We start from the raw sequence: 23,593 nt of genomic DNA, 5'->3' as shown, positions 1-23,593 counted from the left end.
TGGCTAAACTAAGCAGCAATTCTGACATTTTACAAAGTTATCACCCCCAGAAAAAAACAGAATTGTCCCTTTTTAAGCAGAGCAGCAGATAATCACCTTGGTGTTCCATCTTGCATTCAGCAGCTAAAAATACATCAGAAATCAAGGAGCAGGAGAGGTGGGGTGCCACAATAGTGTCAATGGGATCTTTTTGAACCATTTCAAAATGAGTGAGATAGAAGCCACATCCAGGTGTGCTGTTATTGCACACAGAGGTTGGAGGAAGAGGGAAAGAAAGCATAAAATTGACAGGGAAAATGCATAGATACACAAGTCATATCAACCCTTGATTGGTGGACTGGGAAAAGCATTCCTTTGTTTCTTTTCAATATTTAGCCCCAGAAAAAAACAAACACCCTCCCACCCCCCCAAACAAATAAATAAATAAATAAAAAACAACCACACACACTTTTCCCATAGGATCTACCTTAACACCAGGGATGTAGGGGGTAGAGAGGGAGAATACTTAGAACTTAATCTTTCAAGGTTATTTAACAAGACATTGCAAAATCCTTATTGTGTTAGTAACCTATTGCCCTAAAAAAAAAAGTTAACAATATGTTTTCAAACTACTCCAGGCATATTCAGCAAAAACTCTTATTAAAATCAATGAGAGCCAAGCTGTTAGCTGCATGTAGTGCTGAAAGCTGCAGATGACAGGCAGAAAGTTTTTAGGCTTTCACTCCAGATGCAAAATTTCAAACATTGGCAGTTGCCTCATAAATCAAAGTTTGTCATTAAGCTACATCTAAAGTGCTATCTTGCCAAAACCTCTGGAAAAAACATTGAAGTAGCTGTTAATTATTTTTCTGACAATCACTCAGGAAACATTTTCCGAGTAAGGAGCCATGGGCTGTCTCAAACCAGGGTTCTGGGGATGGAAAACATTGAGGCTTATCTGCTGGTGGCCAGAGACAAATGGTCTCCAAGGCAATAGCATGTGTGAGCTTTTAGGATAAAATACTTTCCACTTCAAGCACTCCTAGAGGAGTCCAGTAAACAGGTAACAGAGCATGGGATTCTCACAAATGAAATAAAAGAAGGATTAGACAATAGAGAAAGTTAATTTTTCACCCAGAGAACTGCAGTGTTAGAAGATTGCCCTGGAGGCTTTAATCAATGCAAGTGAATCTTTTATGTATTTCTTCAGCATTCCCAAAATAAGTCAGTAAGACACCAGCACTTTCTCAGAGTGACCATTTCCCAGCAAGTGCAAGTTCAAAAAGAACTAAAGAAATGCATTATGATTTCAAAGAAAAATATCAAGCAAAGAAAGAGAAGCAGCAGAATAACCTTGTAAGGGATGGTAGGATTTCAGAAAAAGCTTTTTATTTCTTTTATTCTTGAGGGTGATTAGAACCAAATGAAGGCTGCTCTAACCAGATTTTGCAGCTGCACAGAAACACCTGCAGTTACTCCAGCACTTAAGAAGAGCAAAACATTTTAAAAACACACATCAACATCAGACATCAAAGATATTTCCAGATCCAGAATCTCCTTTCTGGTGAGGAAGATATACCTACTTGTCTATTTGCTTCATCACAGGCAATATAAAACTCCCTATGCATTCAAGCAACTTGTGTTACATCCCCCCAACAATCTATCACCTACAGGACCTGTGCATACGGATTGTGTCCACACACTTCACTTTAAATAAAGGGCAACAGACCACATTATATAACACACTTCTATAGTATTATCAACACCCAAAGAAATCGTCCTGCCTGTCTGAAGGTTTGCATACACACTCTCTCTCCCAGACAAAATGCAGGCAATGAGCTTCTCAAGTTACGAGTCAATTTACAAGCCCACCTTCATCTGGAGCCTGGATAATCTGCTTCTCTGAGAATTAAAAAAAAAGTATCCCCATAATTTCCTCTTTGTAATAGCCATTCTGAATCCACAGAAGAGCTGTCACTTAAGTTTTAGAAGCTTTAAGCAAAATTAGGTATTCTAAGTTATCTGCTAAAGCAGAGGTGTGCAAATGAAAATATCCAGGGCGTACCATCCATGATTCTTCAAAGTGTTAGAAGTTTCCAAAAGGCACAATAAGGATCAAGTTCTTCAGTGCACTCCAACACAGTAACTTCAAGGGACAAAGACAACGGAAATTTTTTCAGTGCCAACAAGACTATTGCAAGAGATGTACCTATGCTAACAGTAACACAGAACTCTGTTACTGAAAGGTGATGCTCTCAAAGTACCTTTAACAAGTCTGGCTTGTTTCAAAATGCTGGCTCTTATTTTTCTATTCATTTGTATATTTTTTGCCTCAAACTGACATTCAAAACATAGGTCAGGAAGGAAAAAAAAAAAAAGAAATAGAGGAGTGAATTCTCAGATATACATCACCATGAGAAGTACATAGAATTATGTTAATTCATACAAAATGAAACACAACCAAGATTTCTTCTTTGAGATGAAGGTGAGACAACTATAGTAACTTACTGCAGATGCTACTCCCTATAGGATAGAGCATGAAGCTTGCTCCAATGCCTATGTAATGTCACAGAGCAAATAGATCTGTTGGTAGAAGGAGGACACAGCCCAGCACACTAATGTTGTATCAGCCCTGGCTGACCTGTTCTGCCCAGCACAGAACTGAGAGTTGTTATTTTTCTTTTCAGTGAGATTCTGTGTAAGTGTTGACTTAATGGTTCATTTATCAACTCCTCTGAATATTAAGGAATTCATTTTGACTTGATTTGGACAATTCAATTTCACGCATCCTCTCTCCCCTTAGAAAAGGTGAATTATTGTCTAGGAAGAGGCAGTTTTAAAAGTTGACTTAACATTGAGTACTTGAGTCCCTGCATATTTCTATTCGAGTTTTGGGGGTTTGCCTTTAACATAATAAATCTGAAATCCACAAATGCTAAAACAAAGGCACTTTCACAAGCATTCTCAATGCTACAGACCAAAATGCATCTTCTGCAGTGTTAATTATTCCTTAAGATCACCAGAAAATTAAGTGCATTATAAATACAACCAACGAGCCTGTGCACTTCTGTAATTCTTAGGGAAAGATACTTCTCATTGAAAACCCATTACTTTTCTTTGAAAGTTTTTGTTACTGGATACATTTTCCCAAGAGGAAAGTAATAATAATCAATGCAGGAAGCACTTCAGCTCTAGCTTTTGATGTAAGCAGCACCTCATTCCCAGAAGTTTGCATCTCGAAGAGCTCCCACTCCAATGCGGAGCGAGAGTTCTGCTCGACGCGGTCCGGAACCCGCCCGCGGCACCTACCGAGGGTGAAGGCTCCGAGGGAGCGACCCGAGGTGGGGAGGGTCCCCAAGCCCCGGCACCGAAGCAGCTGCGGCCACCACACCTGTGGGTTCTCCCATCCCCCGGTACCCGCCGGGTATCCCAGCCGCATCCCTCGCCCGGGATTTTTTCTGTTTCAGCCAAATCCCTGTCTATTTGCACCTGCGGCTCTCGAGGTGCTCCCGAACGCCCCTCTCCGCAGCATCCGCACATACAGGCTTTTAACATTCACCCCATCAGCTCCGTCCCGCCGTACATTCCCACCAGCGGCAGACCCGGAGCCTGAGCCCCGGCGGGTAACTTCCAAAAGTCCCTTCACGCTAGCGACTGCTCGGCAACGGGAGCTTCGCACCCCGCCCCTGGACGCTGCACATCCCCACCGCAAAGCTCGGCCGTGTCTTGCGGAGCGCCAGGCAGCATCCTCCGGCTGTGAAAGAGCCACTTTACCCTCCGGGAACGCAAACACGGAGCCACCGCGTTGCGAGGGGAAGAACGCGCGGGGGCATAGAGACCCGTACCGGGGTACCCGAAGGGGCGCAGCTCCCCGCGAAGGGCAGCTCCTGCCAGACCCCGAAACTCCGCCAAGTGCAAGAGCAGAGCCGGGCAGGGCAGAACATCCCGCGGCACTTACCCGGGAGGCGGGACGGGCTCGGGGTGCGGGACAGGCTCGGTCCCTTAGGAGATCATGCCGCCGGTGCCGCCGCGGCCGGGGGAGGGAGCGCGGGGCCGGCGGCGAAGCGGCTCCTCCGGCAGCGGGGGCGCGGCGCTGCCTCACGCCGCGGCGCTGAGCCGCGCCGCCTCCGACATGAGGCCGCGGCGCCCCGGCCCCGGCGGCCGGGTGGGGAGCTGCGAGGGGGCGATGGGGGCGGTCCTGGAAACGTCTGTGCCCGCCCACACCCCGCCCACGCCGGCCCCGGCCTCAGCCTTCAGGCCCCGCGTACCAGCTGCGCTCGGTAAGAGTGCCACTGCTTTCCTCAATGTCGTTGTTTCTTTCTCCGCTCTTCCCATTTCACCTTTTATGTCTTTTTTCTTTCACGCCACTTTTCTTCTTTTGCCACCTTTTCACCCCGACTTTTCTACCGTTTCCTCTTTGTTCCCCTGAGTCTTGCTATTCCCTCCCGTTTTCCCATCTTCCTTTATCCTATCTCACTTTTCCCCTCCCTTTTCCCCATCACCTCCCTCTTTTCCCCTCACATTTCTTCTCTTCTTTTTCCTTCTCCTTCTTCCTCCTCCTCCTTTTCCCCATCCTTCTCCTCCCAAAACCTTTTTGCAAAGGAGACTGGCAAGCAGCCAAGCAGTCTCTCTCCAAGGAGATGGCCAGGGGCTGGGGGAAGCAGATGGGCTGGGGAAGAACAGACTGCAGCAGCCACCACATGCAGCAAACACACCCTGCATTTCCCTCCTTCCCTCCGGGCCTTGACCAGGATGGTGTCACAGGAGGGCACTTCCATGGCCATCATTTCCTGCCACGCTTGGAATAGTTAAGGCAGTGCAGTTTTTCCAAAGGATCCATCAAAAATCAGGAAAGCAAGGTTTACATTTAATCCTGAGTGGCCCATCCTGCTTCTGGCTGTTCTGAGATGCCCTCAACCTCCCAGCCCTTAGGTCTTGCTGCTCCCTAAGAACCCAACCTGCAAAGCCTCACCGCGGCAGCAGGCACACAGCTACCCAGCATCTGGAGCTCTCCTTGGTAGAGGAGCTCTCCAAATGGTAAACAACAAGGAAAGGTGCTATGCTGGACCTTATTCTCACCAACAGGGAAGGGCTGATGACCAGTGTGATGCCCAGACACAACCTTGGCTGCAGTGATCATTAAATGCTTGAATTTAAGATCCTCAGGACATCTAGGAAGATGTAGTTCAAGCTTACAAGCCCTGGACTTTAGGCATCCAGACTTTGATCGCTTCAGGGATCTGTTCACCAAATTACTGTGGGGCAAACCCCTAGAAGGAAGGGGGGGCCTAGGACAGATGGTTAGTATTTAAGGGTCACATTCATGTCCAGGAGAAAAGTTTACCAACAAAGAGGAAGGCAGGAAAGAATGCTAGGAGATCTACCTGGACACACTATCACACAAAAAGAAATTCTACAAGAAGGGAAGAAAGGACGTCTAGAATAGGGGGGAAGAGAAGGGGCTTCAAGAGAAGCATGGCCAGCAGGTCAGTGGAGGTGATTCTCCCCCTCTACTCTGCTCTCATGAGACCCCAGATGAAATACTGCTGGAATGTGTCCAGAGAGAAGGGCCACGAGGATGATCAGAGTGCTGGAGCATCTCTCCTATGAAGACAGACTGAGAGAGTTGGGGTTATTCAGTCTGGAGAGGAGAAAGCTCCAAGGAGACCTTATTGTGGCCTTCTAATATCTGAAGGGGGCTACAAGAAAACTGTTGAGGGATTCTTTAGGTTGTCAGGTAGTGACAGGACTAGGGGGAATGGATTCAAACTAGAGGAGAATAGATTTAGATTAGATGTTAGGAAGAAGTTCTTCACCATGAGGGTGGTGAGACACTGGAACAGGTTGCCCAGTGGAAGCCCCATCCCTGGAAGTTTTGAAGGCCAGGCTGGACAGGACTCTGAGCAATCTGATCTGTGGGAGGTGTCCCTGTCCATAGCAGTGGAGTCAGAACTAGATGATCTTAAAAGTCCCTTCCAACCCTGAAAATGGCCCATTTTCCTTTTGCGTTCCAAGAGCTGGAGATGGGATCAGTGAAAATGGTTTTTTTCTACCTTAAAAAGTTGGTTGGTTTTTCACTTTATGCAAATGCTTTCATTTTACCAGATGGCAATGAATGCTTTCTTCCCACAGATGTAGGGATACACAAATCAGAGGGGCTGCCTCTGTCAGTTTAGTTGAGTTGTTACTACTAGGCTATAAAATTAATCGTTAACAAGATATAAATTAGATTCAAGGGTTCATTGGGGTCTTTTTCTTTGTGATTCACTGAGTTGCTACTACGCCACTGAACCTCAGCGGTGCTATAGCAGCAGAACCAGATAAAATTAAATGAAATATGAAACCCCCTGATTAACTAGAAATAATTTTCTCTTTTTTCTGCTCAATATCACACAGTTTGCAGGCCTAGTGAAGTTGTCATCTCTTTTCTCACAGAAAAATAAAAGTAAGAAAAGGGTATACTAGGCAAAGTGAAATATAAATAGTGGACCACTCCCAGTAAATGCATCCTGAATATATCCCCAACCTGGGGAAAGAGTGACAGTTTCCACTCCAGAACTGGGCAAGCCCTAATCATATTTCACATGTACCAAGAACACATAAATGCTCTTCTGCCATAGCTAAGATTACTTAAAGTTATGGTGTCAATGACAGCAGCAGCTGCTGCTCCTGACCTCAAGGGAATCACAGTTCTAAATAACAAAAACTACTCCTCTCATTTCTCACTGGGACTTATAGGGATGTGAGCAGCTGCAATGGTTTCTTAGTGCTGTACTGTCCAGAGGCAGGAGTGTGCTACAGGGGCAGAGGGAAAGGCAGTGCAGGCAAAGACAAAATAACTTTTCCTGTTAGAAATGACTCTATTTATTTTACCTGCCTTTAAAAATGAACAGCTGCTGCTCAGGTTTCTCAGTACCCGGTGCTCAAAAAATGTTAAGTTGTGAGTGAGAGACTCAGAAACTGAATGACTGTCTGTAAGATGGGGGGGGAAATATCTCTTTCTATTTGGCTTGTGATTTCTAAGTCTGCAAGGATCTTTTTTTCAAGTTTTTTCCTTAGTTTGTGAGGAACCAACTTCCCTTTTTAAAATTAGTGCTGCTATTCTAACATAATCAACAAATTCCAGGAGCTGAATCTTCACGATAAAAAAAAAGTATACTATGTCACAAAGCTCACAATGCAATCTGATTGCATTGCCATTGGCAGCAGTTCACTTGGCTCTGGAAATAATAAAGTGAGAGACTGAAATGACAAACAAACCAGAGATCCAAACCAAAGTACCACCAGGGAATGAAAAGCAGATGGCCAGCTAAAGACTACTAGCCCAAAGAATCACTGCAGCCTTTGCAGGAAGTTTACTGACAACATCCACCATGGTGGCCTTCTTCCTGTGAGCTTGTCTGGCATGGTTTACAACATGTCCTCATCATGAATTATTATTAAGAGAAATAAACAAGCTAGAGAGTCCTCTCAATTGTAAATCATCTGTGTATGCTCTCATAGGGAAATTCAGGAGCATTGCAGACTCTAAGTAAGGGTCAGGAACAACTCTACATTTCTATACCTACATTGTTTACTTTAACTGATAATATAGTTATCAGAAAGGTAACAATGATGTGTGCTTTCAAGAGGCACTGATTATTCAGCATGCTTCTACTAAAATACCTGCTTTGTTTCAATAAGCTATTACATTATTCTGTCAAGAGGATTTATTTAAAAGTTGCAAAATTAAGTCTGTGCTAAACAGGAACTGGCACAATGGAAATTAGATTTTGGGACTAACCATAAATATGCAAGTGTGAGCATAGGAAATCACATGTAGTAATTCATTTTCAGAAAGTGGAAACAACCCTAAATTGCACTGTCTTCTGTCACATTCAGTTTGCTTGGTAGAGGAAAACACATGACTATCAACTGTGACTGTTTGAACTAAGCAGTGGGGTAAAATGACCTGCAGAGCACCATTGGGACTGATCCTTTCTGCTTACCCTAATCCATTGGTTTAATCCATCTCCAATAAACCATTGGTTTACTGGAGAAGAAAACAATTACAAAGCAGGTTTCAGACTGCCAACTCCAGCAGATCATCTCTGCTCTCAAACAGGGCTTCTCTCTAGTTTTTGTCCATCCCTAGCACTTAGCAAAGCTGCCTGGTCTTCATGTGCTTCTAAGCACAAAGCCATTTTCTTAAATTTTTGTTCTTTTTTCAATCTAGAAATGTGATGTTTAACACTGATTAAAATCTACTTGCTTTCCTCTAAGGCTGTTCACAGGGTTCAGGATTTTGAACTTTGGACTCAACAAGAAAGTTCTTCAGAAACATGGAGTTAAATCCTACCCACCATATTTGTTGGTGTAACTCCATTACCTGCCAGTTTGAAATAATCATGATTTAATCACTTGGGGATGACAGTGAATTACATCCCCTCATGAAAAGACACAGCACTCCTGTTCCCCCCTCCCATGCTGTCTGCTCACAGGCTGGTGCATCACTGGAGCACAGCCAGGCAGCTATAGAAATGCATTGAGTGAGTAAGGACTTCCTTGCCTATCAGCCAATAAAGATAATTACACAGGCCAGCATATATTAATCTGGGTTCAGTCCTTTTCCCACTCAAATTAATGTTGGTTTTGCTCTTGCACCAATGTTAGCAGAAGATGGCCTACCCTCGTGGAGCTAAAATTAGACAGTTTCTGCAGCTCTCCTGTATATTCCCTGTATTTTCCCTGTATTTCCTGGTTAGAGAGGTACTAGCCCAGATGGGAATGGGTCCTAATTCCAGCCACAGCCCAAGCACTCAAGGCAAACTGACTGAGCTTTCAACACCAACTGCAGAAGGTCAGGGGCAGCAGGAGCCCCACAGTGATCACAGATGCACCATCCCCATCCCCACAGCAGCACAGCCAGGCCCCCAGGTGTGCTCACCCCTTGGGAACTCATTTGCCAAACCCAGCCTTTAACCAGGGCAGAGGAGACACACACAGAGAAAATCCTCACCCAGTGGGGCTTAGAGTCAGGGAAAGTTTCAAAGACAAGATGACAGCTTTCCAGTAGGGTGTCCAATGCACACCACTGTCCTCTGAGATGCCCCAGGTGTATCATTCTGCTGGTTTCCACAAGCAGAAGTTGCTTGTTATCAATGTTGCTGAGGCCACTCAAAATCAAAGGGCTGATCTTCATGGCCTGGGAGGTTATTCCTGTGTAACAAAAAGCCCTTCTATCTCATTTTACACAAGTGAGTCTCAATCCTTCAGTCTCCATTTCTGTGTTGTGCAAAGCCACATAGGTGGTGCCTCAATGCAAGGCTCGTGAGGCTTTTTGCAGTCCAGCAGCTTGTGATCTCCCTGCATCCATGCAGATGTGGATGCATGGGGTACACTCACACATGTACATATATAATTATCCCCTACAGATTTCCTCCGAAACAATAATTTTTTCTTTTAGGCAGTATGCTCAGTGTGTCTGAGCATAGAGATATATTTACCAGCAACGCTGAAGTCTCTCCAGCCACACCTCTGCAGAGCACATGTAGCACAGTGATCTGCCCATATCTCAGAAATACAAAGTTCCTTTCTTTTCATATTCTGCTCCTACAATAACTTTTGCAGAAAACTTTGCTTAGTGGACTTGAATCATGGTGGGTGTATGTGCCAGCAATGGCTTGCCTGCTACTCGGAGCCGTCACATGCTGTGATTGCTCATATGCTGTTCAGATTCTCTAACAACTAAAAGAACAAAAGGAAAAAAAAAGAGAACAAAATTCAACTATTTCTTACAGAGACACAATCCTCTGTTGTCTCTGCCCAGGCTGCAACTGCTCTCCGTTTCACTGATTTCCTTTAAACTGGTGAATCCTCACTCTGCTTCCACAAATACGGAAAGCAACTGTTTATAATTCCAAACTCTCAGCCTTGTGCCAGATAACATTTTCCAATCAACTGCCCAGGCAAGATTCACACAGGAAAAGGAAAAAAAAAAAGGAATGAGAGATTAAACAGATCAGCTCCGATTCTTACCTTCAGAAGCAGACTTCACTCGAAGCCCACAAATAATTTTACTTTGCTGGAAGTCTCTGAACTATTTTTAGCTTCCCTCAGGGATGCCATATAGGGAGAGCAGCCCCCTCCCTATCATTACTAATCTGCCTAACATAACAACAGAACACCTGCTGCTAGTGAGTCATGTTTTGTGTGAAGCTAATGTTATATATATAGGCACAACATAAAGACAATGGTTTATTTTTCTCCATACATGTTTATGTCTTCCTGTTACCCTATGCAAATCAAGTCAGTGCAAAGAGGACAGAGCATAGAAGATAACTACACAGGAAAATTCATGTTCTCTTCATATCAGAATTTCTAGAGAGGCATAGCAGAAGTATGCTTGTTTATATTTGTGGTATGTATATTTTACCTGTCAGTAAACATATATCTGGACTTTTACAGATGCACAGAGTGATTTAGGTCTCATAAGCTCCTGCTCTGGTACATGCAAAGTATGTTTGCACTGAAAACATGCATGGAAATTCAATTATTATGAATCTAAAGCTCTATCCTGAGCCCATCTTTCCTATTCACAAACAGTAACAAAGAGCAAGCATGGCAAAGGGGCATATCTCAAGGAAGCTCAGGTTTATAACCTGTTAAAATAGAGAAGAAAAACTGACTTACCACATGTTCCCCATATAAGCTTCCAGATCTGAGGCAGAGGTAGCTTAGTAGCTGTACAGTGGCTGTTAAACATGAGCCATATTCTCCTTTTCTTGCTTCACAGACATTACTTGCAGTGACAAACATATATATAGAACAACCCTTTCATCTGTGCTAAGAGCCTGATTTAGCTCTTCCCCAAGCCCATGTGTTATGGGCTCCCCTTCTAAACTTTTGAAAACTACAATAAAGAGCTACTAGGTCTGGCTTTCTGATCTCTGGAAGACCTCTCTTTTATTCGTTTCCTGTCTGCTTTCCTTCCCATTTGCCCCTACCCCAACATCAAATTTTTGTTATTTCTGTCTTTGAAGAAAGATATTGTCCTCATTTTCTGCCTTGGGCAATACTCTTTACTTCCACTTGTGAATGGATACTGGTACTTACCCTTCTTTACCTTAGCTCACCCTACTGTCCTTAAATTCTACAATTCAGTTATTCTTAATAGGCAATGGTAAAATGCCCACTAAGGCCAGTGGAAATACAAAACCATCATATTGCATGCAGTGCAGGAGAATAATTTAAAATAAATATATGTCAAAAAGATATCTCTGATATCCAGAGAACTTTGGATTATCAAATACATTTATTTAGAGCTTTTTTTTTTCCCCCTCTCATCTCCACATCTCTTTCTCCTGTTTAAGTGGACAAGGGATGGTAGAAAATAAGAAAGTCTCTCAGCATGCCTGGGGAGGAGCTGAACTAGACAGCAGCAAATGGACAAATTTTTCTTCTTCGAGCAGTTCAGGGACATGTGGTGCATAAAACCTCTAAAAAGAAGAATGAAGCTTCTAAAAAATTGCACTTACATGTGTTCTAAGAGTTCAGAGATATATTTAAAACTAATTAATCTTAAATAACCCAAGTGAAATGAACAATCAACATCTTACCACTTAGCATGAGCACCCACCAAATCCTGAATATACAGAGGAAGGAAAAGATTGCAACATGCCCCAAATATCAATCCTGGGTCTTCTGCAGAAAATAAAGGTATAGAAAAAGAAAGCCATGGGTCCTTTGCCTTCTGTCTGCAACTGCTTCTTCAGCTTCTGCTGTAGTAGAAGCAGAAGGATTCCAGGCAGACAGACCCTGAAGCACTCACAGTTTTCACACAGAGCATGTCAGTGACCCACACACTCTGTGGTCCTCTGTTCCCCCCTAGTGACCAGAGCACTGAGGGTGTTGAATCAGCTGGAGCCTTTGAGCTCAACATAGCTTGTGCTGTGTCTGCTAAGCACAAGCAGCACTCATGCTCTGATTTTGTGCTTCAGGAGTCCTTTCCTATGCCAAAACCCTACTTAAACTCCCTGCTTCACACCTGCCTTCATCTCAGGACAGAAGTACTGTGCACAAGTGTCTGTTCTCTTCTGCCATTCCTCCAACGATAGCCTGAGCGTTCCATCAATGTATCAACTGACACAGCACCTTTATAAATCTGCTAAACAAAAAAGTAGAAGATGAAGAGGGAAAAAAAAGCAAACCCCTCAACATGTCTGCCGTGAATCCCAATTAGAAAAGAATTGTTTGCCCTAATTCTAAACATATTCAGAATATGGAGCATATATTTCCAAAGGACGCTTTGTATTTACAGCATGTCTGTCTGGTTATACTGCTGCAATATAATTGTTTTCCTGCTGAGAATTATAGCAATGAAGTTACTGTGGGAACAATTACAGCTAATTATAGTTTCACTTTGGAATTTAAAATCTCCCCTGTGCCAGTTCCTCTTTCCCAGATGGAGGCACTGGCCTTGGAGCATGTTGGGACTGCTGCCACCAGTTGCAGTAACTGAGGTCTCCAATGTCACTGCCAGATGTGTGACATGAGGATGCCTTTGAGGTTTAGTTGATAGAAACTGTAAATCATCACAGTAATGTTATGGGGGCAAATCTATGAAGAATACCCAACGCTGAGGCTGAGACCATCTCCCAACGTTGCTAGGGCTGTGCCTGGGGAGAGCTCGACCACAAGAAGGCAGCAATCCCCATCTGACAAGGTTCGGGAATGAGGGCACTGCAGAACTGGTAACCAAATGGGGGTTTCTGACAAAGAGCAGTTGTGCTCAGGGTGGGTAACAGCTGGAGAGCAGGGAGAGATTCATCCCTGTGCACTGGCTTAGCACAGGGTGACTGCTGTAATGTCAGAAAGGTAAATGACACACAGCTGGGCCAAGCCATGCTGAGTTCATCCACTCAACGGGAAGTACTTCTTGATATTTTTTGTAACTGCAGCTGTTCCTTTTGCCTCTAACTCTTTAAAGCTTGATGCTAGAAACAGATTTGCATCATAGATCTCTTCCTTCTATCACAGCTTTACCTGTTGCTGCTGGTACAGCTGAGCATTGCTGAGCTGTGCTGCAGCCCAAGGCTGCCTCAGCCTAAATTCAGCACAAACCATGGTGATGGCAATGGAGCAGTTCAGGCACTTGAGGAAACCCTGCCAACCTCTTTAGCCAGATGGGGCAGAGCACACCAGGGCAGTCCTCTCACTCTCCCTGTCCCAGATGGAGCAACTGCAGGAACAAATGCATCCCAAAGCTGAGCAGGACCACGTGTTTCAAAACAAAATGTCAATGAGATTTCCAGATTAAATATCTGGAAATTAAAAATGTGTGAGCAACGACTGTTGCACATGAGGGACCTAACAACATTAGTGGGGGTTTTCCTTTAGAAAAAAAGGTAAGATGATTTTTAATACTAGTGTGTTCACGTGCAGTTATGTTTTCATTAAGCTGAAGGCCAGGAATACTCATTACGTATTCATTTGACTTTATAACCAGCCATTCACTTTACCCAGCTGTTTCTAACAGAACACAGCTGGAATTCCCAAGAAAGCCAATAATGGAGAAAAGCCTCAAGTCATAAACTGTAGCCATCAACAAGCACACTCCTTTTTTTTTTTTCTCTTGGTAATTTGCTCTAATAACCAAAATAATTTCTCAGTTAAACCAAAACAGTAAAGCTCACACCTTATATATATCTGGTTATCTGGTTCAGCCTTTAGATGTGGGCTTCTCCTTCTCCCAGAAACACTCATGCACAAAAAAAAAAAAAAAAAAAAAAAAAAAAAAAAAAAAAAAAATCACCTCAAACCTTTCTTTGGTCAATAAAATACACTGAATCTTACCATTCTCCTTTTGTAAAACAATTTCCCAAACTCCCAAATAATTTTAGTCATTCTTTCCTACCCATTCTACAACTTTTCTATATCCTTTCAATGTTTCAACACAACATTTTGCTCTATGAGACCTGGCGTTAGCAATGCTACACATAAAAGTGAAATTCCTTCTTTTTCTGTTATCCACTACTTCCTTGTTTATATCTTTACAGGCCACATAAATTCCTTTTTTCAGGTCATCACAATGGGATGGATGTGCTGAGACTTTCCAAGCACAGCTTCCTACCTCCCACAAGCTCTACCTGAGCTTACGTGTGCAGGGCTGTGCCCTTGCCCATACCCATGCATGGTTTGATGGATTCCTTGTCCTCTTTACTGAAAGATTCAGCTTCCCTAGTGCCAGTATCCTTTCCTCTTCACTGCATACCAGCTTGGCAAAAAACTTTTCATCTTGTGTTTTGGTACAGGCCACTGATACAAAGCAATGGAGAGTTTTGGTACTTACACTTAACCCTAGTATGATCCAGAAAACACAGATCCATTTAGTCCTGATTCTTCATCAACAGCTACTTGTTGAGTTTTTCAAGCAGTTTGTAATCCATTTAATGCCTATTCTAATGTTACTGAATAATGCTAATGCTTAATCAGGATGCTATTCAGTGCCAAGCCAAACACCTTACAGAAGTCTAAATGCACTAAATCTGTACAATGGCTTTGTCAACCAGAGATGTAATATAATCAGAGAGTGAAAATTAGGTTTCTTTGATAAAGTTCTCTATAAAACCATGTCATTTAGACTACTTACTGATTTACTTTTGCATGAGCTTTTAAATTATTTGACCCAAAATGATTACAAATTAACAAGCTTGCTTGAGTCTTAGGAAATACTTCCTCATAATCAGTTTCTCTCCAAAATTGATACAGACGTTTCATATGACTGGATGAATGTTAGCTCGTTCACAAGGCTCTGTGCTTTTGGGGAGACTGGGCTGCATTTGGTCCATTTTGGAAGGTTTCACAGGTAAATTGGGCTTTGGTGGACCAGATGTTGAATCCAGGGGTGCAGTGCCCTGTTCCTCTCAGTAGCCCAGCACATTGTCCCTGCTTACAATGCCTCACTAGCACTCATAAGGTAAATAAAAAAGTAGAAACACAAAAGACCCAAAGATCTTCAGTGTTGTTTTCTTTGCAAAAGTTCCAAAACATCTTTATCAAAATGTAAAAAATGTGACTTGTGGCATTTCTGCATACATCCAGCAGCACATGATTTAGGGCCCCAGATAGATCTGCTCTTGAACTTCAGGAAGAGTGGACAAGTTTAGAAAGAGATCCAGCTGCCAAGAGGATTTTTATGTCTTGATTCTACATAAAGTCCACTCAAAAAGACTAAAAATTGCTTTATACCAAAGAATTTGTACAATTGTACAAATTTTAGTATCTGTGAACCTCATTCCCTTTGCCCATTCCCCATCTTACTACTTTAAATAAGTTCATTTTGTCCTGCCAGAACTGCTGTTTCCTACCTCATCAAATAATAAAGTCTTAAGGAATTCAGCAGAGAGCTGTGTTTTGCACATAATGACACAATGGCTTCTCATTGCTCCTGCTGTTATTCAAAAATCATGCAAAATGAAGCTAAGGCAGGGAGCAAAGCAAGATACAAAACTGAAGCCTTCATGCTTTATGAACACATCTCATTTTCTCTGCTGTCAGTAACTCAAAACCCCAATGAAAAGAGATGGGGGGAAAAAGATGCAAGCCACTAGACTTAACACTTTGCTTTTGGCAAAATATTGACTCCTGAATGATCTTTGTCAAATCTTGTAAAAAAGCAGCCTCCAGCTGATGAATCTATGAATCTTGCCACAGGCATTAAATAGGGTACTGCTGGAAAATGAAAGGAGGGGGAATGGAAAAGGCTACTGTATGTTAATTAAGTAAACTACCTATCTGCATTTGTCCATGGCTCTCATGATTTGGAAAAGTAGAGTGCCTGAGGGCTTTTTTTTTTTTTTTTTCATATATACTTATGGTATTTTAAATGTCTACGATGCTGAGATTTGTGGACCTAGTGATAAATGGCTGAACCAGCTCTGACATTGCCTGAAGTGAGGAACTTTGCGAGCAGTCTGGTCAGTTCATAAGGACACTCAGCCAAAACCAAAGATGAGAGCAGAAAACTTCTAGTGAAGGTTCTGCTGGAACTCCTACAGGGAGCTGAGAGCACTTACTGATTTCTGGAGGATGAATGTGCAGCGTATCTGGATCATCAAGCCAGATATTTTTAGATTGGTTTTGTGCACTGACATTTTACTATGACCTGGGTTTTTGTATAGGCTTTAACCCAACTCTTGCTCTAGGAAGGACAGTACTATGAACAAAGAGTAAGCACTGGTGAGAAAGAAGAATGTATTTTTTATCTAGAGCAATAATTTATCATTTCTAGACAGTACAGCAGGATAAAGAATGGTCTCACAGATGAAGAATTGGTTTAAGACTAGGAGAAACAGGTCTATCCCAACCTTGGCTGCAGGCTTCTGGACCTGCCAAATAGAGATATAAGGTGGAAAAAATGCTGTCTGCCCCAGATGTGGTCTGCATGGTGGCCCATGCCATACTGTCAAGTTCTACTGCAAAGCCCCAGCTAAATTCCCAAAGAATAAATTGATGTTACATAAAGTAAGTCGTGGTTTTTTGCCATTAAAAAAATTCCATAAGTGATGCTGAGGTATTTCACACTCAGTCTGCCATTCCCAGTTTCAGTCTAATCACTAATCAACATTAAGTCAACATTTACTTAGGATTCCATTTCTTCACCCAACTCATGTTGGCATCAGGCAATCCACCCAACAGTCTCTCCCTCAGACTCCTTTTTTTGGAAGTGATTTTTAAAAATCACTTCAAGTGATTTAAGAATACTCCTAAATGTCAGCTGCAGGCAGGAGAAGATAGTTATTGGTCTGTTTTTAGAGAGACTTCTTGGCTCAGTTTCTTCTTCCTACCCTGTTCATCACTGATGTATTTTTAAATGAATCCTAAAATACACACCAGGAAACTCTATTAAATAAAAATCATGAATGGCATGCAGACTGTGCTATTACTGTGCATAAGAAGATAACAAGACTCAAGAGACTGCCCTTTACATTCTGCTGCTTTTGCTAATGACAGATCTGGCCCAGCAAATGCACACATTTCATGAAGAAGAGAGTGTTACAACCCCTGAACAATATGCCTTGAAAGATGCTGGAGGAATAAGAGATCAGAGAGATAATCAGAATGCCACGAGCTGCATCTCTCTGTGTTCTCAATTAACTAAGTGATTGGACAGACACAATCAGAGATCCCAAATGCATTGTTTGTGGGTTATCAGCTATATCAGACATTAGATGGAGTGGCGTTGGACTCTCCCTGCCAACAAACCGGAGGAAAGGATTAGAATTCTGAAAGCTGTTTAAAGCCAGACTCTCACCTCAAGACACAATAAAAGAAGAGGTTTTAGATCATTCCTGGCAGAGGAGTTGGAAAGCTGCCATGCTCACACAGAGTAACTATGGTAATCTGTATCAGGTTGCAGGAATCATCTTTAGCATATAGTCTTTTAAGCCCTCCAAGAAGATTTCTTCCTAATCTACTTAATAACAAAGGCTGTTTCAAGGTCAAACAGTACCAAGAATGGGATCAAAGACACTGAATGGTAAACAGGTCAAAGGTACATGTCCCTGACCACCATCCACTCTCTGCAAGGCAGGAGGACTCTGATGCAAGTGGCCGTAGCTGGGCAGGAGACAGACATCCCTGTCTTGTGCTCTGCATTGCCATGTGAGCTTAATCATCAATCATCTGTGATGAAGACTGTGCACTTAGGATGCACTGCAGAAAAGCTATGCTTAATTGCATTGATGCTTAGGTGATTGAGTGCTGAATACATTAGTATGTCAAGATTACTGAACACAAAAGCCTGGATTCTGTTCTTGTTTGTGCTGGTGTAAGGGATGCCCAGAGCTGGCCTTCATGAGTATCTGAGGATTGCTGGAGCTTATGTTCACAGACAGGCTCAGCCCTCAGTGACAGTGCAACTCTATTTAAATATTTGGTGTTGCACTGTATCTGGTCTGAAGTCATTTTATTCTACTGTTTGTTCACGTAGGAAATGACAGGAGCATAGAAAATAAAATTCCATTATTGCAAAATTAATACAAAATTCACTTCTGCTACATAAATCCTCATGCTACACATAGCCCAAACTTTTGCCCTGCTTCACCCAGTTGTATATGCACAGCAGCCTACACTAGCATCTATTCACCTTCATGAGTATTGATCAAACGTTTGAGGGATCCCTACATCTCTCAGAACACAATTGAAATTAAAGGCAAATGAGCATAATTTGGAGTGGGACCCAAAAAGGATAAAAAAGAGCAAATAGAGTACAGAGGTATTTGAGAGAAATGGCAACATATGACCAATAAAAAGTCTCACACATTTAAATCCCAAATGGCTGCACTGTAAGGAGGAAATATCAGCCTTCCTCAAGCCTCTTCTGCTTCACTTCACTGCCTGCTGAGCCAGACACCAACTTTCCCTCTTTGCAAAGATGGGAATATCTCTGATGAGTCCAACAGAATGTCAAAACTAAACACTGTTCCATATTGATCTTACACTGAGGGGCCAAATTTTCAGAGAGGAGGCATCTATCTTCTTTTTTAGATACTTCAACTCACATTTGTTTCATCTATGGGTCTGTTTTTTCCTTTCCTTATATGCAAAATAATTGTACTTGCATGCAGAAAGCAGCTCAACAGATCTGGCTGGTGTGTTCATATGAATACAATACAGGACAAACATCTGTGGGGTTTTTTTTAAATAAACAGATGTCCAAAAAAAAGCATGCAGGCAAAAAGCCTAAATAATGATAGCCACTCAGCTTTGGAGATGCTTTGAAAATCAGGGCTAAGATATCAAATTTTCTTATTCTGTGTTACAATGACAAAATGCTGAATTGCAATGATTTCAGTAGTCCACAGCTTAATTTTATTATGTTTGTTCTAACAGTGCTACGCATTTTTTTTTATTATGTGTTAGACATTTTACATTAGACATTATTGTGTTCTAGGTCTGTGAGCACTTTGGGACATGGCTGTACTACAGTGCAGTGAGTGCTTGGCTACCCAAAATCTTTCTGGTACCTCCTCCAGCCCAGTCTCTACACAGGTCTCTGACAAAGAGGGCAATATAACCAGGAGTGCAGCTACAGAGTCCCTTTGCAAGAAGGCAAGTACAAGCACTTTCATTCTTCCCTGGAGAAGTTCAGTGTACAAATCATCACAAAAAAGGCAGCCATGGGGTGCTAATGAGTATTTAATTCATCAGTTATTCCAGAACTACTCCACTACACTGAGCAACCTTTATAAAAATAACATCTCAGGAGGAAAAGAGTGGATGAGACTCCAACTGTCAGCTTTATGAATGTCTGCTGTTGGGATGTGGCTTCGTGGAAGATGCTTATGCTTTGGGAAAGAGTTATAGGAGTTCATGCACACACTTCTTCTATGAACATTTTCCACCTGGAAAATGTCTGTGAAGATATGGTCAGCTACACTGTGTCTCTGGCATAGGAGGGAGAAACAGATGGAGAGATCATCTAAAACCTTTTGTTCTCCATAGTTAATTACCTGGAGCTCTTTTCATTTCTTAAATGTGTAGGTTGGCTTCATCTCTGTGTGCAGGGTCTTCAGAGTAAAACCAAAAAAAGAACTGCATTTATCTTATACAAAGTGGTGGGGAAAAAAAAAAAAAAAGCTAATACAAAAATGTGAGACTGTTTACAGCAGATCTGTCATGAACATCAGTAACTCACCTGTCTAAGTGCAATACAACATTTTAGTGCCAGGGCAACTGGGAATTAAACCAGCCATGTTTAAAACAAGATTAGATTACATGTTGATCTGTTCTAGTAGAAGCCTGCAGTTCTTCTAAACAAAGAATTTCCAGCACATTGTCTCACCCTCAAACTATAGCACTGGGCTTAACCTGAATGAAACAACATTTGGAAATTATTTTTCCCATGAAAGAAATGTCCGTTTCAGTCTAGCCTGACCTAAGCAACAATAAAATATTGCTGATGGAACAAATTTCCTTCCCAACAGCTGCAGAGTTTGTTCTGCTCTCTGAAAAAAATTATTTTATTTTCCTTTCTTTAATTCACCATGCAAAGTTACAAATAACAGTAGCCATAAAATTATCCATCCTTTAAATGTAGATGAAATACACAACCTCTTCCAATGGTGAATTCCAGAGGAAGATGTCACAATGTGTGAAGAGTCACAGTCTTTCTCCATCCAAGAAGAACAGGTAATGCTGACTGACAGGAGCCAGTCAGAGCATCTTCCCAGCTCATGCCAAAATGTACACTTTAATAAGAGTAGTAAAATCTTTAACTCCTACAAAGTCTGAATCTGGAGCCCATGGCTCATGGCAGTGAGACTTAGACTCAGAAACTGAATTAATTTTTTTTTACTTTTCACCATTAGGCATTGTCATGGGAAGCCAATGTGGTTCATTCAGTCTACAGCTCAATATTTCCTGTTCATAAGTCATCTGATTCTTTGTGACTTAGAGGGAATACAGATTTTTCTTGGGACATCAGGACTCAAGAGAATTACCTGTAGTTAAACATCTGATTAATGGCTCATTAAGAATCAGCAACAGTGTTTATTCAATTCCTGTCTGAGTGTAGTTTTGCAATTATGTTCTTTTGAGACTGCAGGTGTGTGAAATATTCATAACCCAAATGGAAATATGATAGAAGTGCAGTTTCCACTTACTCAAGGGCTAGCTGCTCTGGATTATAAATATAAAACAGAAAAGAAAAAGTCCAATTATTACTCTTCCCAGAGAGTACTCAGACACTCACTAGACCCTTTACAAACATACTAAACACTAAATATCTGTCCCATATAATTTATTCTAAGTAGCAGAGCCTACTATACCCCTCATGATACCTCTGGTGCAGGCAGATTCAAGTCTCACTTGTAAAGCAACATTCATCATCAAATCACTCATGTGGTAACCACTGTACCCCAAAGGGTCTGTGCTTAACTGGGGGTATATTAGAGGAAGAGAGGGGAGAGAGACTGATAGCACTTGGATGGATCTGTCTGCTAGGTTTCTGGCCACATAATAAAATCACAGTGTTAGAGCTTTAATGGTGACTGCTTCATTTTCTTCATCCCTTAGCTGACCCCAGAAGGACACAGTGTTTGACCACTCTCTCCTGTATATGATCTGCTGCCATTTTTCTCCATCAGCTCCAGAGCAGCCATGTACATCAGCAACTGCAAGTTCTGATAACCTGTCTGGCCAGTGAGCAGCACATTGCAAGTAATTTTAAAATATGCAACCATAACACTCTCGTTTTGAAGATGAAATAATAGAGGAGGAGGGGGGATGAGAGGCTGGTACCTCAGCAAACACTGTGACTCAGGAAGAGTTTCCCCACTAACTTCAAGTGGGGCAAAGCCCATTCTGAAACAGTTAACTTCTCTTTCTGGCTTCTACTTTAAGAACCAAGACTTCCTGAAAAGAAGTTTCCTTTTTCAAACTTATTTCATGCTGTTGTTTTTCAAAAGGGTCATTTCAGAATTCCCCCAGGTCCCATCTATGCTGTGCTACCAGCTTGCAGAGGCTTCAGTGGTACCGTACAACTAAATATTAGTCACAGGAGAACTGCAATGGATAGCCAGGCAGAAACAAATCTAAAAGCAGTGAACCATTGAACATGAGGAACACAGGAGAAAGTTGACAGATGAAGGACTGTGCAGAATCCCTAAATACAAAGTGCATTTCTGAAAGGGCACTTGTTTTCAAGAGGAGGATTTCTAGTAGTCTCTCTTCACCGCAAAAGGGAAAGACTTACCAGTTTGCCATCACTGATTGCCTAATGTAAGGCGCTTTATATTAGCCTAAAAGAACAGTCAAGTGCCTCCAGGTGGTGGGAAGCAGCAGGCAGGGATGACCATGGCCATGTAATGCCAGGTCTGTGCTCCTCAATCACTGCAGGTTTTGGGCAGAGATGCTGAGCACAGCCTGGCCCTGAGAGCTCTCCCTGTCTGAAGGCTTCCCCTCACTTTTCCTTCTCTGGGCTGAACAAACTCAGAATATTTGGTGAATCTTTCTGTCAGATTGTGGGTAGGAGTAGACTGAGAAAGACACTATGGATGCTCTATCTTTATTTCTCTACATAGTGCCATTATTTGCACGAACTCATTCTTCCCCAGCTCACATGTTCAAGGTTCCTATTTAATTTCTCGGTCACTGCAGCTCACATTGGGGTGTTTAGCATTGCAAAAATACAATCACCTCAGCAAGTAGGCATGACCTATTTTCTTGGGTCCTGGACCTCGTATTCTCTGTGTTGCTCAAACGAATCTCTTTTTTCAGAGGATACAGATCACTCTGAAAAAAATGATTTATTCTTCAATAATCTGCTTGGATTTCTCTCATCTGTAATTTTTGCCATTAGCATTTGGAAATTTTCTTCTAGATCATTGATAATGTTGCTCTACAACACTAAACCAAAAAGAGATTGCTGGGCAACTGAAGAGAAGTGACCTCACTGAATGTAGGTTCCCTGCTCCCAATTACTGTGATGTAGCTAAAATATCTGTAAAAGCCATTTTGAAGGCCCATTTAAAAAACTTTTGGAAAGCCTCCAAAATAGAAACAGGATAACTTCTGCACTGTTGCAAAAAACCAAAAAACAAAAACCCAAAGCTTAAATGTGTGGGTTTTTTTCAAGTAGCCCTTTTTTATGAGAAAATACTTCTTACCTATGTCAGGACAGATAAGTCCTGAAGAATAAGGACATAACAGAGGAGTTGTTCCATAATTGCCTCTTTCCTATTGCTGGCATACACGCAATATTCTCCTAGAAAGTTTTCCTTGTTAAAATGTCTTTGAAATTTGATGATAGCCACTGTTTCTTCTTAGCTGTCATTTCTAGCAAAACAAAGGAGAAACTGTACGTAAAAAATCCCCTCCCAATTTTCCATCTTATCCTCTTTTTGCAGATGTATGTTTGATAAATTCTAGCAACGTGACATTTTAAAAAGCCAACAATTTCCTGTAAGTTTGAGCTATAGGCTCAATAGTTTCCTATTAGGATTTGAAACCTGGTCAGACTTTTCAATCTACAGCAGTAAGGCACTTAAGGGTGTGAAAAATGCTAGATGTTTGTGTTACTGTATTCAGTGCATTATATATCATAGAATCATAGAATCATAGAATTGGCTGGGTTGGAAGGGACCTCAGAGATCATCGAGTCCAACCCTTGAACCACCGTTGCGGTTACTAGACCATGGCACTGAGTGCCACATCCAGTCTCTTTTGAAATATCTCCAGGGACAGAGAATCCACCACTTCAGCCCATTCCAATGTCTGATCACTCTCTCCGTAAAGAAATTCTTTCTAATATCCAACCTAAACCTCCCCTGGCACAACTTAAGACCCTGCCCTCTTGTTTTTTTAGTAAAATACACAATAGTAGCCCTCAACCTATAGAGCTTCCACCAAGCAGCAACTCAAGAAGTGGGTTTAGGGCACAGAGTTAGTGACAAAAATAGCAAATTACCTGCAATTCTTAACTACTCTTGAACTATTAGTATCTTCTGCAAGGATATTTGTGATGTACTTTTAGGAAAGATAAGCTTTGAAGCAGCTTCAGAAGAAGATATGGCTTAGAGAAGGATGTGTTCATGCATTTGCTTGAAAGTATTTTATCTTTGCAGGGCCCAAA

General features: G+C 42.0%; 1 protein-coding gene across 5 annotated transcripts in view; it reads right to left on the bottom strand.

Annotated features, from left to right (window-relative positions):
• SGCD (sarcoglycan delta) overlaps positions 1-10,045 on the bottom strand; it is a 309,746-nt gene extending 299,701 nt beyond the window's left edge. For 4 of the 5 annotated variants that reach the window (XM_030458785.1, XM_030458784.1, XM_030458783.1 and 1 more), the window contains exon 1: positions 3,938-4,040. The gene's annotated coding sequence lies outside the window, so the exon portion shown is untranslated. Of the gene's footprint in view, positions 1-3,937; positions 4,041-9,996 lie in introns of those variants that run through there. The other variant, XM_030458786.1, reaches the window with a different exon arrangement.
• Positions 10,046-23,593: the final 13,548 nt, after the last annotated feature.

This window comes from Calypte anna, chromosome 13, assembly GCF_003957555.1.
Source record: "Calypte anna isolate BGI_N300 chromosome 13, bCalAnn1_v1.p, whole genome shotgun sequence".
Taxonomy (NCBI): Eukaryota; Metazoa; Chordata; class Aves; order Apodiformes; family Trochilidae; genus Calypte; species Calypte anna.
The sequence above is the reverse complement of the archived record's forward strand: the minus strand, read 5'-3'. Positions and strand labels throughout refer to the sequence as shown.